General features: G+C 46.5%; 1 long non-coding RNA gene across 1 annotated transcript; it reads right to left on the bottom strand.

Moving 5' to 3' along the window:
- Positions 1-9012: 9012 nt before the first annotated feature.
- Positions 9013-19004, bottom strand: LOC140216653 (uncharacterized). Its single transcript, XR_011893230.1, has 2 exons — positions 18830-19004; positions 9013-9168 (listed from the first exon to the last, which is right to left on the bottom strand). It is a non-coding gene; the product is annotated as an uncharacterized lncRNA (long non-coding RNA).
- Between the last annotated feature and the right edge of the window lie 773 nt (positions 19005-19777).

Raw genomic sequence — 19777 nt, 5'->3', positions numbered from 1 at the left:
AACGGGCGGTAAGGATTAATTTTAGTATATATATCGACATTAAACGTAGGTTTCACGGGGCCCATGGGAATGGGTCATTTAAGTGAAAGCTAATACTGTTTGCGAGGAGCGCTATTTTCGTTTAGCTACCACTTGCAGATATATAGACCACACAAACAAGTAGGGTACACTGTCACCGGGTACGCCTCTCTCAACGTTCCCAAACTTCATTGTGGCGCTCAAACACGCACCGAACACCTGTTGGCACGCGCGACACTGAACCAAACGCGATCGTCCTGCACGTATTACGTATGACTTGTGCGTACAGGTAAAATAATAATGTGCAGGAACAATCCACGATTATTTTCAATGTAAATGAACAGCCGAAAGTTGGCGTTCAGGGTAGGTTTCTCGTGCGTAGGGCATCGGCACTCAACTGCTATTGTTTAGAACGCGCTTGCGAGGACCATTTACAAGATTAAACGCCAGCATATATGCCGTGTTTGAGAAGAAAACGGCGACGGACGCGGCGGTGCCGTGTGTGTTCTATAAATAGAAGATTCGCTGTTCACTTCACGTACCATTGTCTTCGTTAGCCCTTTATATTTGTTAAATTAAGTCTTGTTTCATTTCTAAGTCTACAGAAAACTAAGCCTTTAACCAGTGCATTTGCTGCGGTATACATATAAGCCTATTGGTTGAATGTGTAGCTAGCTTTATTTCTTATCTTTGGGGGCACGAGCGCCGGCGAGGAATGCGGCCCATTTCGTTTTGTGGATTAGCCAACGGTTCCATATACGCATTCCTTGTATCAATGCTAGCGAATGTAAATTTGCCTTCGTAACTTATTCGAAAGCACTGCAGTTCTTCAATTGTTTATGTCAGACTCATTTAACTCCCCTCTCTCCCCAGCGTAGGGTAGCAAACCGGAATTTCCTTTCTAGTTAATCTTCGTTCATGTGCCCTTCCTTCTGTCTCCCTCTCTTTTAGAATCATATTGATGTGCATGCATGAGGACAGCGGGAAAGCAAATGACTAACCAAGAATGATCGAGTAACGAACGTTATACCAAAAGGACAGCGCGCGTACTATTTGGCGCCGCAAATGTGCACCTTGTGGATGATCGTGTGGTGTTTTGTATGGCAATGTATTTTGCCAATAAGAATGCACATACTTGAAGCAATTGAACAGCGCAATCAAAAAACGAGATGAGGGATCGAAGAAGACAAAGGCAGCGTTGAGTATATATCCGCCTTTTGTTTTTGTCGTTGTTTTTCGCGCTGCTTGCCTCATGAATGTAATACCAACTTACCTAGTCAATTATATAGGGTTCTGACGTACAGATGTAAAGTAGCTACACTAAAGTTCCAGTTGCTTTATCCAGCCCTTTTGAGCCTACGTTCATATGGCGGCAGCTACATTACTCGAGCCGAACTGCCTTGACTAAAACCCAAGCGAAGTTAAATGCGCCAAATTTAAAACAAGCCTTTTCGAACCTTGAAAGGCACGTGATTCGCGCTTCTGAGTATAGCAGACGAAAAATGCGCGCCTGCTTAGGCCACGCCTTTGAAGTCACTCAATTGCTATGCGCGGCCAAACTCAGTCCGGTCGTAGATAGGTAGAATAAACGAATAAACTTTATTGTCTAACGGATAAGGTGATCTATCCACCCTCCGACACGCAGGTCAGGGGGCGGGTGCCGCCGCCTCAGCTGCATGCAGCCTCTTCAGCCAGTTGGACGAGCCGGAACCGGAGCTCAGAGTCTGAGCTGCGGAACAGGGTCTCCCACGTGTCTCTACTACTAATATGGTGCGTCACTCGGGGAAAGTACGGGCATTCCCGTATTATGAGGGTCGAGGGTCCCTCTCGCCCCACCTATCGCTCGATCCTGGCCTCGGGGAACACGTACGTGGTTCGCCACCCGGGTGCGGATACGTATAAGTTTGCAGACGTCTCCACGCGACTGCTTGTCTGTTGTTTAATTTCGGGTCTGGCGGGGATACCAGTCTACGATCCAATTTATAATGCTGCGTGATCTCCTCATATATTAGAATGCGCTCTCCGCCGCCTCGGTCATCGATGGGCCCCGGCCGGTAGAGAGCTCGAGCCAGCTCGTGTGGCGCCTCATTGCCGGGGGAGGCTTCGTGCTCCGGAGTCCAAATTATTTGAATTTTTCTAGTTAGGTCGTGGCTGCGGTTGCCGCGTTGCTGCAGTGGCTGTGGGGAAAGGGGAAAGCGCGGTGGAAAAAAATCGCCCGTGCCGCACGCGGCGAGAGATGTCCGGAGACCTTCGAATCATATTCGACCCCTTGCCTTGTCCTTATAACTCTGACACCGACCCCCCCCCCCCCCCCCCCGCTAAATAAACAAAGAAAGGAAAGCTCGATACTCAAGCTCTCGACCTTTTATTCCGGCCTCGTCAAAATGCGGCCGCCGTATATGCATGAACCACGGGCGGCTGGTCAGCTCATGGCAAGAAATACATTTGGGAGTGAGTGAATCGATTAAACTTACAGAAAAGTAAAAGAAGCATGTGGACTTAGAAATGGAACTGCACGAAGAATTATTCCTCGTTAACTGCATTTTCTATGAGTTAATTTAATTTAAGCTCACAGCAATATTTTAAAATGCCGTACGTTTACTTGCACTGTTGCTTAATTTGCCTTGTTCACGATCACAAAACCATACAGAATGTAAAATTATGAGGCACGCGAAGCTTGCAAGTGATTGGTGTAGCAAGAAACTTTTTCGAGATCGAGGGGCATGCACTTGATCGCAGTCATGGCATATGAAGGGGCGGGGCGAGGGGCGCGGGGTACTTAATCAACTCCTGAAAATATGACCTTAAGCAGCGGCTTCTGCGCCCGATCGTTACTTATCGCTTGCTAACAGTAAATGTGGTGAATGTAAGACCGACTTCCCTGTCTAGAGGATCGTGGAAGAGGGCATGGTGCTGGGCAGGGCAGGTGCCGTTTTGCTACCTATAAATTTCAGTAGGGGGGTGGGGGTGCGTCTTCGGTGTCCAGGGACGAGGAGGGGGAGGGAGTGGTAGGAGAGATGGGCGGGCTGCATATTGACAAAAAAAAAATTTCGGGGGAAGGGGCACATGCCAGCTGTGCAGCCCCCTAGCTACGCCACTGGCATATATTCTAACAGATTAAGATATCCTTTAGAAAGCAAAACCAAGAGTGCAGAAAAGTGATGCACTTCCCTTTAGAACTGATGCCTAACTTAAATATATAAGTGCCATATGAAAGCTTGATATGTCAACAAGTAATAAATTCAAGTTTCATATAATGCTATATTGTCCTTTATTTATGCTTTATATTAATTATGTTTTTATAGTAATCATAGAATATAGGTATGAGAAATAAATTTCTTCCCTTTAGACAAAGAAATTGTTTAAAGATTGTTTGTCCTCTGTTGTTCGCTGAATCAGATGTTACGATTGAAGTAGTAAGCTATTTGATACTGAGTGATAACAGCTACAGTGTTGGGTGCTAAGTTTCAGTAACGATATTATCATAGGTGACAAACTCATACAAAGTGGGCATATGAGAACACATGTTGAGAATATTATTTATTGTCAGCATATAGCACTACACAAATTAATAATACAATTAAACTATATGCACAATATGCAGGCCCTGGGGAGGAGGATAACAGGGTATGTGAACCAAAGGCATTTTCGCTTACAGCCTTCATATGTTTGTAGCCTCAGAGGCCAGGTTTTGAAGGGGACATCCATAAATATGTTCAAATAATGAGGATATTTAATTAATGTTTCTGTGAGTGCTACATATATGGGATACTAAGCTAATTGACTGAAACGTTGCTAGGACCACTTGCAGTTACTAAAGTAATGAGTTCTATGAAATGTAATGTCAGTTTGCTTGTAAATAATACAGGCTTGAATGCTTCTCATCAGGAAATTTGATGTGTGAGTATGCACACATGCATATGTATGTATGTCTCTATCTGTGTGTGTAGATAAATGGCATGAAATGACAGTTTGTGATGTAATTTAGTAGCAGCAAAGGGTAAAGTTGGGCTGGTTGATAAGCATTTGTCATGAAGAAACAATGTATAAAGATGGGACATTAGAAGAAAGGCAAGGCACTGCTGTGTTCTTCTTTCAGTGTGCCATTTCGGCACTTGTTTATGAAGAAGTAACATGACACAATATATATAAATATATATATATATATATATATAGTAAATTAACACTAGTCTGTTTACTAATAGGTGGCACATACACTATAGTATAGGGCAGACTTGTACGCAATAAATTAAGTGTGCTTAGTTTCCTTTAAATAATTATTATTATTGTAATTTTGTAACTTACCATTTACTTCGTTTACTCAGTAATGCTCGCTGTAATTTAAAAAAATTTTCAATAACCAATTACATATAGCCGGTTGTCTTTTTCACAAACAAGCTATAACAGGTGAGCGGCGCAACTTCGGGTACTTAAATATAGCAGGAACTGCAGTGTCCAAAAGGATGAAAACATGTATCAGAGTCACCTCCTTCCCATAATCAGCATCTTGCAGCTGTGCCTCAACCATCTTAACATGGCAGGCTTTCCGATTTTTAAGCTTCTCGTGGAAGTCCAAGTTCTCAGCTTTTCTCTGATAATATATATATATATATATATATTTTTCTCTCACCTGAAAGCACTTTAGGAGCTGCTTGTCAATTCATATTGTTTGCTTAGTGAATTCTATGACTTTTCTGATATAGACAGAAGCTTTTGGCCATTAAACACGCATGTTTCCGTCTGATATATTCGTGACTCATATATACCAAATATGCGATTGTGATACATTGTGATACAGCAGCAGTATTTTTAGGGCTGAATAAGATGCAGCTTCACATTAAATTACATTACACACTTGCCCACATTTTCAAGGAACATGTGCGTTTGCTGGGGTCCATTACAATTAGTTGTTTAAGTCTAGGAAGGGAGAGAATGGAAGAAGGAAAGGCAGGGAGGTTAACCAGACTGAGTCCAGTTTGCTACCCTACACGTGAGGAGGTGAAGGGGGAGTGAAAGGAAGAAAGAGAAAACAGTCTACATCGCACTTTCACACATTGCACTAAGTTAAGTGCAGGATATCTACAGTCGGGCACTCATGTCTGTTGTCTTCAGGGAGTGAAGAAGCTAGCTCTCGAATGGCTTTCTTGGTTAATGAAATGTGAGGCCAGGCTCCCAAGATATTTGCTCCTGTGAATGGCCTATCGTCCAGTCTATTCGTATGTTTAAGCCTAAATGGCTAACAAGCAAAGGGCGCCGGGAGAAAGACCAGCAGATGTTGGCGGACAAATATAAACGGCACTTCTGTGACTTAATTGATAGCGATGGCCACTGCAGACGTTGATGCCGGGAAATAGGTAACCTATGGGCATTTCTTTAGTTTTTTCACTGATCCTACTGAGGTCACCTTCATCTAGACTCAACAACAGTGAAGCACTGTGGTTCATAGAGGACCCAAACCCGATGATAGTGCCATTGAGTAACCACAATCTTGTGTGCAAGGTGTTGGTACATTACAACACAGCCTTTCTTTCCAGCACACACATCAAGCAAGTTTTCAGTGTCCCTGCAGATGCCTTTGCAAGAAAATGAGGGTAAATAACCAAATAACGTTTTTAAAAGCAATCATTAGTGAAGATAAACAACTTGTAAAGGGCTCCAGAGGATGCACTGAACGAGCCGGGCCAACTCGCTTTATTTACTTTATTTGTGTAATGTTAGTAAAAGTAGGGAGGAAAGTAATGTTAATGTAATCGACGAATGTTTTACTAATTATTCAATTAATATAGTGGGGCAGTACTTGGTGACTGTAGTCAATCACATTTTTGAAAGAAGTAGTTGTAATTGTAATCAGTTAACTTTCTATCCTGTAACTTGTACAAGTCTGGTGTAGGGTGCTTGAGTATTTGAAATTTCTAATAGGAATTGATTAGTCTTTAATTTGCTATTCAGTTTGAGAATTCACTATTCAATGTTGTAAAATATTCATTTCATTTGATTACAATATAAGGAAAAACAACAGTTGCTGCAGTCTAGAGGGAGAAAGGTTGATGTGGTGACACTTGCAAATGAGTCTGCTTCAGGAAAACTATAATTGTTTTGCATATGAACGAGTTTTTAATTAAAAGCCTGCACAAGTTTCCAGTCATTGATAAGCTTGTTTTGCCTTATACTGCCTAAAAATTTGGTGTCTTGATTTAGACAAGGCGATTTATTATTCAGTTAGCCTCACCATGTTTGGACTCCTTTAATATAATATACAGTGCTGTGGTATCATACCTAGAAACTTCAAGACATGCATCTGATTATATGTAGTCAAAAGTTCGGCAGAATACCGTCTGGTCAGGTAAAAGCACTGTTAGAAAATGAAGCAGGTCACTGACCAAGGTCAAAATAAAAATGAAATTGTTAAAATTTTATTTTTATTTTGACCTTGGTCTGTGACCTACATCAACTATATGCACTATGAGAGCATTGCCTGTGAACAATGTGACATACAAAAGCAGGCAATTGAGCTAAATGGCTGAAACACTGGCTTTTGCCTTCTTGTGCCTTTTTGCTCTCCTGTGTGTCTTGCTCAGCTCGTGTTATGGGTCACGACCAAATGGCCCAAATCTACACAGGCTTTCACAGCCTTTAAACCATTCATTTACTATGCTTTACTTTAGGAGACATTTGTCTGTGTGTTAATTGTGATGTGCTGTGCATAAAACATGCATGGAGACTGCATGTGCACATACATTTCACCCTGTCATCATCTGAACTCTTTCCTTTTTGTTCCCTTTCTCCACCATCACACATGTGGAGTAGCAGGACAGAGGCGAAGCTTCTAATGCCAACTTCCATGCCTTTCTGATATTGAAAATTTATTCTCCCTGTACTTTCCAAACAAATTTTCTTTGTCACTGGTTGTTGTATACTAATCTTGTCTGTTTGGATTCTTCCATCTAATCATTTATGTACATTCTTTACTGGGCAATTTTCATGGTTGTTACACTTATTGTCTTGTCTGTGCGATAGGTTGATGTGAAACAACTTTCCTACTGTTGTTCCATTTCAGCAGGTATTTCTTTTTCACTTGTGCCTAAATTTTCAACTCTCTGTAGCAATATTTTTCCTTTATGAGCAAATGGCCTTGTAATCAAGAATGGTTTTCGTGCCTGTACGATAGGAGTAATCTCTTCATTGAAGTACAGTAATCTCAGCACACTTAAGTGTGAATTCACCTATTAACATCAATGCCTAAGCAACGAGATTATATGTCGGCAGTCACTCTGCAAGCTGCCACCGGTTGAAAAGTTTGTTCATCTTGTTCACGTGGCACTGTTGGCACATATGTCAACAGTAGAGTATGTGCCTAACCTACAGTACCTATTCATGAACCATTCATAACAATGGCAATGACATAACATTTAAGAAAGTATTTTAGGGAAATCACATTGCAGACACTTACAAAAACTTATTTTGTGTTGCACTTCTCTTTGGTAGTTTTAACTCTGCATGTATGTTTAATTGTTTGATCACAAACCACGTGCTATATATGATCAACGTGCAAGTTACTTATCAAGCATAAGTCCAATGATAACAATGGGCGTGTGCATTCCCCTGCCCCCCTTGAAGTTTCTGTGTTGTTATACAGTGCACATATGCTCTTCATTTTCAAACAATAAATTAGTACGTAAAACCAGTAAATATAATGTCAACTTATGGGTTTCTCTAAAGTGCAGACACTTCTTAATGGAATAGCACATGATTTTCATTGGCTTCTTTAATTTTCTCATGTACATCCTCCCTCATTCCAGAACCACTGAATATGTGCCACTTCGACACAAGGAGCATACAAGCCTTAAATGCATTTTTACATATGCTTCAAACTTCTTTCTCCTTACACCTGTCCTCCCGGAATGAACATCAAACATTGCCTTCACCCTCACATCCACGTCTCACATTGTGGATCTGCATGAACTGCTGCTTGCATTTCTATGTATCGTGTGAACGCTGGGGTGCACAAACATTGCATGCTGCACGACATTAAAACGAACACAGTCATATGCATTGAATTAAGTAATATAGCGCTAAATTGCCTCCCTTACATATTTTTCACTTTATATATTCCGATACGTGCATCGAGTCTGCATAGTTTACACGTCTCTCTTCACACAAAATTTAACTGACACATTTTAAGAAACCTTTACTTAGTTCATCCAGCAAATTCAAAGGCAGGAACATAAAAGAGGCACAGGACTAGCTTTTTTATACTGTCTTTCTTGTTACTACAGTCAATTAACCGAAATGAAGGAAAATGAAATCACTGCAACGATTCTATTTTATTACAACATTATGAAAGCTGTAGCGAAAGAAAATTTTCTAATTGTATAATGAGTTGTTATTCAGGTGGCCCCCTTCCACCACCAAGTTAGATTTTTTTTAGCAATTAAAGAAAGGTCCCTCAGCATCTGCACTTTTTATTTGCTACTGAGAATCTTGTGAGGAGTATACACTTGCTACCAAATTGGGCCCCACAGGTGTTGGTCTTTCCTTAAAGCAAATGTAAAAGCAAAGAAAAATAGCAGCTTTTTGCTAGCCAGAAGCAGGCACTTTAAGCACCTGGAGTTTCTTACTAAATTCAACATCTCTGTTGGGACTGGCTATAAAGAGCTTGTAGCAATGTATACCCATGTGAAAGATCTGTACTTCTAAGCCATTTAGGGCTAGTAGTCACTACTGAAGAAAATGTTGTTCCATACAACAATTGCCAATTTATAAGTTCTACCAATGCTGCATCAAGGTGTTTGCTATTCTGCCTTGCACCTCAGTTTTACTGTACATATACATTTTACCATGCCACCCGTAGAAAGGGTTTAAGGCTGTTCATGAGTGCTCTCACAAGCATTCACCATCACAGACAATTTCCCATAGAAGTGGTTTTGCCATAGAAAACAACGAGGCACAAGAATCATAGTAATTGATGCTGATCAGTAATTAGACAACCAAGAATGTGGGCAGGAACACTTTATTTTCAGCACAGATGTTCTTGTTGATGAAGAACTGCTACTTGACTGTGGAAATCTGCACTTCGACGTACACCGCTGGGCTTCATCACTCTATGCCGAGTGCAAGTATCCTGTACCAGAAAGTCAAACCATGTTTCATCTGTGAAAACAAAATGAGTTTGAAACAGGTAAAACACATCCAAGAACAAATCCAACAGATCAGAATTACCTTTGAGTGCATATAGTATGAGTGCACTGTGCCATGGAAACATATAGTTTCCATGGCACAGTGATGAAACCTTGATCCTCCCACTGTTCTTGTGCGAGAAAAGATTAAGGTGCAGGTGTTCTGTCCCATTTGGTGTATTTTTCACCTTTTCATAAACAAAAAAAGATGTTGTTTTAACTTGCCCAACTGTCTTTACGTCTCCATTTCTCTGTTCGCACACCATGATAACTGCAGTTAAACGCTGTAGTAATGCTTAGCTTGAATTAACACCAGCTACATGCGCTGTACTGTTGAACATGGCAGTGCAAGTTAGATTGATTCACAGCACATTCATGTGCTATATACATTTGATCTTCGATTGTAGGCGAGATAAATAAAAGGAAGGTATGTAAATAAGAATGTTCCCTGATGAGCTATGCAGAAGTGCTCTCGCATTTAGACAGAAGCTGAGTGCAACTGCAGTGAACAAGAAGATAACTTATACAGCATTTAAAATCAAGGATCTAAATATGCTATAGATCTTTCTGAATTCATGGTAGAAAATCTAGGTGTTAAAGGTGACACACATTTAAGCAGGTCTCTGCTTGGAATGGTAATGCTATGCGTCACCTAGTTTTATTAAATATGCCCTACCCCTGGTCTCCCGAGCTGAGGCTGCTGACCATTTGCAAATGCAAATCACTCAATTATGTCTAGGGCACACTTAAGCAAAACGCAGACAAAAATGACTGTGCCACTGAGAATGTACTAGAGGCTCCAACAAAGCAGCTGATGGCTTCCATGGACTGGAGCAAGAGAAGTGTGTCTTGTACAGATTGTGGTTACTCATGGATGCTATTTAAAACGTTTTATATATTTCAGTTACTTCTTGGATTCAGGCAAAAAATATTAATGTATTCTGCATCCTTTCCACCATTAAATACTCGCACCCAGGTTACCACAGGTCTGTTTTTCGGCATCAGATTTCTTCTCAGAAAACTACCCCTCTAAAAAAAACCTTCACAGATACATAACCCCAACCTCTCTTCAGGAGAGCCATTACACTGGTCTCTGAATATAACAAGTCTACTAATTACATAGCGACTCCTTTCTATGTATGTTATGTTCTAAACTGACAAATGTGCTGTTGTATGTTTCAACACAATACACAATGTGCTTTGCAGTGAAGCATACTAACAGTGGCAAAGGTGAACCTGTCACTAGGGTTTCGGCTAACTACGGCGGGCGTGTCCTGCAGCGAGGCATCTTCTGTATTGCGGTACAGCGTACTAATAGTGACAACAGCTAACCTGGCATTTATGTATGGCTTTAGCCAACAAAAGTTGTCGAAACATCATCCTGCCGCGAAAATCTGCTTTGTTGAGACTAGAAAATTCGGTTAATAATAATACTTTATTGATGGCTTGAGAATAATACAGTGCAAGAATCGGGCCTGGCAGACAGCGACAGAGACATCAGTAACACGTTATTAGTTTGTAGACAACAGTGAAGAAAAAAAAAACACATGACAGGCTTCCGGTCATGCATGCAGGGTTCGTCGCTGACTGAAACCCTACATACCCGATTCGCGTAAACCCTTCCAATTATCAGCGTGCTTCACTGCAACACACAAATATGTTACGGTGATAACAGTGGTCGAATATGCTGGAGCAAATGTTTCGACAGGGGAGCTTGCCTTCATTCCCAATGGGGGAGAATTAGCTGGTAAGACCTTTGCCAAGTGACGTACCGACGAGCGTATGGTAGTGGCTGGCAGAGAGGCAGGAGTCTAAAAAGCGTTTTAAAATTCGGTTTCGTAAGGTTAGCTTCGCCGCAGTACAAATATGTTGAGCGGTTAGACATACAGAATGTTTAGCGGTGAATCATAGCAAGGCTGCCTGGCCTTTGATGCAAAGCAGCTTCAGAGGCATGCTGATCTCATGGCTAGTTATGCAGTTCCCCGCATGCGAGTGAGTTCCCTGCCATCGGCGGTTTCCCAGTGACATACAAAATGACATTGGTTGACTGTGTTGTAAATGGGCGACGGCACTATATGCTGATGCAAAACCGTCGTTTCGCTTTCGAAAACTGCGCTCGGCTAAAGAGAACACCTTGACTCGCATATTGCCACGTGCGTTTATTTCAGCTTCTAGCGACGCGAGCTACGCAGCTCGCGTCGCTGCGACGCAAGTGGCGTCGCTTGACGCGTTTCGATCATGCACGCGAAGCGTATAAATACGGGACCACTGCCTGGGCTGGCGCAGTCCGACGAACGCCCCAGACGCGCTTGCTGCTTTCGCCGTCACCGCGTTATTCGCTTGATTTCGGGCACAAGTTCGCCCATTAAACTCTCTTTAAGTCTACCGCCGACGCAGTGTCCCTTTCTGTCTGCCTGCGTGCCAGGTAGCTCACAGTCACCTACGTGACATTTTGGTGGAGGTGCTTATGCTTCGGACACCCCCTCAAAGCCGTGACACCAGCCCAAGTGCATCTGGAGCTGGCGACGCGGAAGACAGCTCCAGAGAAGACAAAAAGGAGGAAACCCGGAGCAGCCGCCGACTACAAGGACTGCCGGCTGAATCGGGACCACTACCTGCCCCTGGTCGCCGTGTGAACCACCGCTCGACGTCACCAATGCAAGCCGCCACCACACCTGCGCCGCTCGTCGTCCAACAGCCGCGAGTACCTCCGCTTTTTAGCGGCTCCACTTGCGAAGATGTGCAAGATTGGCTGGAACGTTACGAAAGAGTTGCAACCTTCAACAAGTGGTCTGACGAAGACAAACTTCGGAACGTCTTCTTCTCTCTCGAAGACTCTGCTAGAACCTGGTACGAGAACCAGGAGCTGTTCCTGACAACGTGGGAGGCTTTCAAAAGGCACTTATCTGCAACTTTCGCAAGTATTCTACGCAAAGAACGAGCTGAGGCCTTGCTTCAAACTCGCCAGCAGCATCCAAACGAGTCCATAACCGTCTTTGCGGAAGAAATGCAAAAGCTCTTCCGCCATGCGGACGCCAACATGACTGAAGACAAGAAGCTTCAGTACCTTATGAGAGCCGTCAAGGAGCAACTTTTCGTCGCTCTCATTCGCAACCCGCCGAGGACTGTCGCCGAATGGATTAGCGAAGCGGCCACTATCGAGAAGACGCTCGAGCTTCGCGCAAAGCAATACGACCGCAACTTACGCGCTCCTCCGTCAGACTGCGACGACTCCCGAAGTACCTCCGCAGTGGCCCTTCGAGATACCATCCGTGCCATCGTGCGCGACGAGCTGCGCAAGTTGCTACCGGGTGCGCAACCTCAAATATCCTCGCTCGCCGACGTTGTAAGGGACGAGGTCCAGCAAGCGCTGGGCACACTCGATCCTACCGAGACGGCACCAGCCCTATCGCCACCTTCCCAGGAGCCACGCGTTTCAACTTACGCCGCCGCTCTGCAAAGCCAAGCGAGGCCAACCAGCTGGCGACGGGAAACGTACGCGCCACCTCAACGCAGCCAAGCCTACCCGCCACCGCCGCGCCCGCAGCAGGCCGCCCGCTCAAACACGTTCGGCAAATCACCGCGAGGAAGACTGACATCTGGAGAACCCCAGATCGACGACCGCTTTGTTTTCACTGTGGTGAAGCCGGCCACCTCCTACGAGAGTGCCCCTACCGTCAGATGGGCCTCCGCGGGTACAACATCGACGCCCCGCGACCCCTTCCTGGCCAACGGCCTCGAGAAATCGAAGCCTATCTTCGAGCGACCGAAGATGCCGCCCCACGTCGCTTCAGGTCCCCGTCACCCTACCCACGCCGTTCGTCTTCTCCGTACCAAGGGTACGCGAGGGAGAGGTCACCGAGCCCTCGTAGGGGAAACTAAAGCCAGCGGCGTCAGGAGGTGACGCCGCTCTCGAGCGAAGACCGAAAAACCCTCCTACAACCACGGCGCATTCCGCCGCCTCGACGCATTCCGACGCCTCGTTGCATTCCAACAACACGACGCGACCCGACGCAGCGACGCCACAAAACACGAAGCCGCGACCCGACACCACAAATTCGACAACGCGGCTGAAGGCCACAACAGCCCCTTGCCACGAGGCTTCCACCCGACGCAGCCGCGACCGTGCGAAGCGACAGACCGCACAGTCGGTGACCGATCGACATCGAACGCGAACACCAAGTGCCGACTTACAAGTTACCCTAGATGGACATCCAGTGGTTGCACTCGTCGACACCGGGGCCGACTACTCCGTCGTTAGTGGACGATTTTTGTCACAACTAAAGAAAGTCAAAACCGCATGGGAAGGTCCTCAAATACGCACAGCAGGAGGCCACCTCATAACCCCGACGGGACGATGCACTGCGCGAGTGGCTCTTCACGGTCACACCTACCCTGTGAACTTCATCATCCTACAGCACTGCTCTCGCTACGTAATCCTCGGGATGGACTTCCTGAACGAAAACGGTGCGGTGATCGACCTGCAGACGAAAACCATAACACTGACGACAAAACGGTCAGAAAGAATGCAAAGCAATCATTATCATCGCGCCGCGTTCACCATCCTCGACGATCAAGTGAGCCTCCCGCCAAATGCTGGCGTCATTGCACTCGTTGAAACAGACGCGTCCTCAAGCGGCGATGCGATTGTCGAAGCGAACTTGCAGCTGCTTCTGGATCGCCAAATTTGCGTCGCACGCGGTGTCGTCCACCTGCGTGAAGGCAGAGCGGCTGTGCTAATAACCAATTTCAGCACGGAACACAAGCACCTCAACAGGGGTACGACGGTCGCTTTCTTGGAAGAGTTCGCCGAAATAAGCGACGCATTAGCGCTCTCCGAGTCGTCCCATGAAGCGTCGTCAACTGTGGCTGATGAGGTGAACTTCGACATTAACCCCGCCCTGCCTCAACAAAAGCAAGAAAAGCTACGTCGCCTTCTTCTGCGATATTCCGAATGTTTTTCTAAGTCGTCGAGGATCCGGCAAACGCACATAGCAAAGCATCGCATTATAACCGATGAATCGACTCGTCCCGTCCACCGAAGTCCCTACCGCGTTTCAGCGCGAGAACGTGAAACAATCAAGACACAAGTTGAAGAAATGCTTCGCGACGACGTCATTCAGCCGTCCAAGAGCCCGTGGTCTTCACCCGTGGTGCTCGTAAAGAAGAAAGACGGTACCCTACGATTTTGCGTCGATTATAGGCGTCTCAACAGCGTCACGAAAAAAGACGTCTACCCGCTTCCGAGAATCGACGACACGTTAGATCGACTGTGCGGTGCCAAGTATTTTTCGTCCATAGACCTCCGGAGCGGCTACTGGCAGATTGAGATCGACGAGAGGGACCGTGAGAAGACTGCCTTCATCACGCCGGACGGTCTTTACGAATTTAAAGTCATGCCATTCGGACTATGCTCAGCGCCGGCGACATTTCAGCGTGTCATGGACACCGTGTTGTCTGGGCTGAAATGGCAGATATGCCTCGTATATCTCGACGACGTAGTCGTTTTCGCATCCACCTTCGACGAGCACGTTAATAGGCTGGAGACCGTGCTAGAGGCAATTAGGGTGTCGGGACTCACTCTGAAACCAGAGAAATGTCGTTTCGCCTACGAAGAGCTCCTGTTCCTCGGTCACGTAGTTAATCGCGAAGGCGTGCGTCCGGACCCCAAAAAGACGGCAGCCATCGAAAGTTTCCCGATACCCAGTGAAAAGAAAGCTGTCCGTAGATTTTTGGGGCTCTGTGCGTATTACAGGCGTTTTGTCCGAGATTTCTCTCGAATCGCAGAGCCTCTCACTCGCCTTACGAAAGCCGACGCGCAGTTCACATGGAAGAAGCCCCAAGAAGACGCTTTTCGCGAACTTCAACGACGCTTGCAGTCACCGCCAGTACTCGGCCATTTCGACGAGAGCGCTGCCACCGAGATCCACACGGATGCAAGCGGCATAGGACTCGGTGCTGTGTTGATTCAAAAGAAGAACGGCCTGGAGCGAGCCATCGCCTACGCGAGCAGATCACTGTCGAAAGCCGAATTGAACTATTCGACGACCGAAAAGGAATGCCTCGCTGTCGTTTGGGCGGTCACAAAATTTCGGCCGTATCTTTACGGGAAGCACTTCAAGGTCGTCAGTGACCACCACGCTCTGTGCTGGCTCGCTAACCTGAAAGACCCGTCAGGTCGCCTCGCTCGTTGGAGCCTGCGACTACAGGAGTTCGACGTCACCATCGTGTATAAGTCAGGCCGAAAGCACACTGACGCCGACTGCCTTTCGAGAGCCCCTGTTGAATCCGCCCCGACCTGCGACGATGACGACGATGCCTTCCTTGGGCCCATAAGCTCTAACACCTTCGCACAAGATCAACGTGCCGATCTTGATTTACGCTGTGTGGTTCAATATCTCGAAGGGAAGACCGATTCAGTGCCAAAAGCATTCAGACGCGCGCTTTCATCGCTATGCCTGCGCGACAATGTGCTTGTGAAAAAGAACTTCACGCCGTACAAAGCGGCATATCTACTCGTCGTGCCGGTCAAGCTAAGGCAAGAGATTTTAGAAGCGTCTCACGATGAGCCGACAGCAGGGCATCTGGGATTCACTCGAACTCTCAGAAGAATTCAAGAAAAATACTACTGGCCGGGCCTGAACGCAGACGTCGCACGCTACGTGAAAACCTGCCGAGATTGCCAACGTCGGAAAACACCACCTACAAGGCCAGCCGGCCTCCTGCAACCAATCGAGCCACCATGGAAACCATTCCAGCAGATAGGCATGGATCTGCTTGGCCCCTTCCCTACATTCACTTGCGGGAACAGGTGGATAGTGGTAGCAACGGACTATCTGACGCGCTATGCCGAGACAGCAGCGTTAGCATCGGGAAATGCAATCGAGGTCGCCAGATTCTTCATAAAGAACATCGTTCTCCGTCATGGTGCACCCGAGGTCCTTATTACGGACAGAGGTACGGCATTCACAGCTGAACTTACGCAACAGATTCTGCACTTGAGCCACACAAGCCATCGGCGCACTACAGCGTACCACGCGCAGACAAACGGCCTTACGGAGCGTTTAAATAAAACCCTCGCCGACATGCTCGCCATGTATGTCGACGTCGGGCACAAGACTTGGGACGAAGTCCTTCCATACGTGACGTTCGCCTACAACACCGCGCCACAGGAGACAACGCAGATGACGCCATTCGAGCTTGTCTTCGGTCGCCAAGTCGCCACGATGCTTGATGCGATGTTGCCTCACGTTGAAGACGACAACATCCATGCAGACGTTGCCAGCTTCCTTCAACGTGCCGAGGAAGCTCGCCAGCTAGCCCGAATGCGTATTAAAGAGCAGCAAAACGTCGACGCCCGACTCTACAACCTACGACGACGAGACCAAGAGTACGCACTTGGTGACCACGTTATGGTGTGGACACCGGTTCGTCGCCGCGGACTTAGTGAGAAGCTCCTGCGCCGTTACTTCGGGCCCTACAAGGTAACTCGACGACTTGGACCGCTGGTCTACGAGGTTGTGCCCGATGGAGTGACGCAGTCACAGCGACGTCGCGCACGACCTGAGATGGTGCACGTCGCGCGCCTCAAGAAGTTTTTTGAACGTTAGTGGACTAACAGACATTCATTTTTTTTCGTTATCCGTGGTTGACTGCATGCTTACAAGTCTGTTTTCTTTAGCATCGGGGCGATGCTTTTTCACGGGGGGGGGGTAATGCCACGTGCGTTTATTTCAGCTTCTAGCGACGCGAGCTACGCAGCTCGCGTCGCTGCGACGCAAGTGGCGTCGCTTGACGCGTTTCGATCATGCACGCGAAGCGTATAAATACGGGACCACTGCCTGGGCTGGCGCAGTCCGACGAACGCCCCAGACGCGCTTGCTGCTTTCGCCGTCACCGCGTTATTCGCTTGATTTCGGGCACAAGTTCGCCCAACTTCTGAGTTTAATCTGGACACCTGCTCACGCAGGCCTAATCGGCAATGAAGCGGCCCACCTAAGTGCTCGAGCTTTCACGAACCGAGCACAGGCAGGGGACGGTTCAGACGCCAATAATCTCCCTCCAGCATTCACCTCCAAAGACAGATTACTTACATACCACGACATTTGCGGGCATTACCGCCTAGGTCGCCTAACCCTCCCTCCTTTAATGATTCGGTCGTCACGCATACACGAGGTACTATGGCGTAAACTACAGACTCGCACTTTTCTATCTCCTGCCTTACGTCACAAAATTCACCCGGGAATATACCCTACTTCAGCCTGCAAGTTTTGTCCTGCTAGCAGAGCGGACCTTAACCACATTATGTGGCAATGCAAGAACCACTCCCCTCCCCCTAACCTTTGTAGAGCTTTAAGTAGTAGGGAGCTGTGGGAGGCTGCCATGCGCAGCTACAACCCCGAACTTCAGGAAGCTATCCTGAGGTGGGCTGAGGTGGTAGAGGAGGCCTACCGCGAGTAGGATAACCTCCCTCGCCTTCTTCCCGCACTTCCTTTCCCTTTAAGATGGGATAAATAAAGTTGTCTCTCTCTCTCTCTCTCGCCCATTAAACTCTCTTTAAGTCTACCGCCGACGCAGTGTCCCTTTCTGTCTGCCTGCGTGCCAGGTAGCTCACAGTCACCTACGTGACAATATGACCAAAGCAGTTGAACAGGAAACTACGAAATAACGTAGCTATTATGGAAGAAATCAACAGTTCAGAAAAAAAATGGCCGTGTAAACATTAACTGGCTTACGAGGTCGACAAACCAACGGCTCAAAGCATCACAGCCACGTCCGAAATAGCGCTGAAGGCCGGCCAGTACACTTAGGCGCCTCGGCGCGCGTAATGTAACAGGAGACGGCAGGTGCACGCGTACATCATTAAGGAACACATATTATATATGTCGGTGAAAGCGGTCACTCTTCAGTTCTCACATGCTTCACCGCTGAACACCAGTCTACTGCGGCGAAGCTGACTTCAGGACGCTGATTTCTTCAACTTCTCTAGCGAGGCAGGTCCGTTTATCACGCTTGGCATCGTTTGACCACATCTTCTGCATTAATTTCGTTTGCTATTTTTAGTTTTCTTATAATAGTGACCCTGTATAACGCAGTAGCAGAGCTGGTGCCGTGGCGTTAGGAAAGGTAAGCGTGTACGCAGCAGGCACGGCGGCATTGGCTCTTGTTGGGAAACTTCAAAAGACGCTCTTCCGCGCGGCGATGCCATTTGTATTATTAAAAGAATGCAGGTGATGATTAAATGAGCCGCAGCAAAGCTGTAAAAAAGCAGTAGTAATGCTGTTCTAAGATTCTCTCGCTCGAGCGAGATGGTCTTAGAAAAAAAGCGCGATGTAACACGATCTGACGGAACAGCTCGTCATGCCAGTGTTTTCTTACGTCCTCGTTCTTTCGCGCATCCTCCCCTGAACCAGACTACTGAATGGTTCTGCGCACGCACTGACTATCCTGACGGAGGCAATACCACTCACATAGCAGCTCTATAAGATGCCACGGCCCATTCCACATGCCGGCTGCAATTTGACGCGGCCAGGAGGCAAAATATGCGCGCAAGATACCTAACGGTAACGCATCAAACAGCTCACAGCCCCACGCTTTTATTACACGCATATAGCTTGGAAAGATGAATTACTCACGCTGTAAGTGGGCACGGAATACGGACCGCTTCGCAGCGCAACCGGTCCCGTGAGACAGACGCCATGGAAATGAACGGATGTGACATCATGGGTTATAGCGGACGTGACGTCATGGGTGAACGTAGACATTTCGGGCACCTTTCGTTTGCTGTGCCCCGGGCACAGCAGACACGGCCTTGTTGTTTTCAATGTGCTACTACAATAGGAAAGATTTAACTCTCCCAGCTGGCCATCCTCACGCCGTGTTTTTTTAAGCTAATAACCTCCGACAGCTGCTCACCAGCAAAATCACACCTAATTTGAGGCAGTGTGTGCCTCTCAATCAACAAGAAATGCCTCATCATATAGAGCAGTAATAGTATTAGTAACAAGCAGAGTAATTTTGCAACCAGCAAAAACGTAAAAACGTTGAGCATTGCTGATACAGATAAAACTTCGGTTGACTGTAAGTTGGCCAACTAGAAAACATGAAAACATAATGCAATGTAAAGGTGTGATTATAGTACTTGGATTTATTTGTGGCACTTTTTGCAAACAAGGAGTCAGAATTTGGAATTCAGAAAAAGACATGGTGATACAATAATAATTCAGCTTTAACATTCTAGGGATGGGCTGTGGGTTATGAGGGATGCCATAAGGGTTAATACATTTGACCAATTAGGCTTGTCACATGTGTGCCAAAATATAATGACGCATTCAAGCGGTTGCTCTGGCAGTGCTGCAAGGTTTGCGTAAAAGAGCGACCAAGTGTTAATGCTAGCACAGGAAGGCTCAACCGATCGCAAGCAAGCAAGGATCATCTGGTTGTCGTCGTAACACAGCTTTAAAGCTGTTTTTCCCACCTCCTTTGCAGCATGGCCAGCGCGCTCTCAGACGACCTTTCAAATATGCCACAAGGTATGTAAAACAGTTTTGCATTCCTTCTCCACAGAAATGTGGCTGCAGCAA

This window comes from Dermacentor andersoni, chromosome 3 (assembly GCF_023375885.2).
Source record: "Dermacentor andersoni chromosome 3, qqDerAnde1_hic_scaffold, whole genome shotgun sequence".
In the NCBI taxonomy this organism is placed as follows: domain Eukaryota; kingdom Metazoa; phylum Arthropoda; class Arachnida; order Ixodida; family Ixodidae; genus Dermacentor; species Dermacentor andersoni.
Note: the sequence above shows the minus strand (reverse complement) of the source record. Positions and strands in the feature narration are given on the sequence as shown.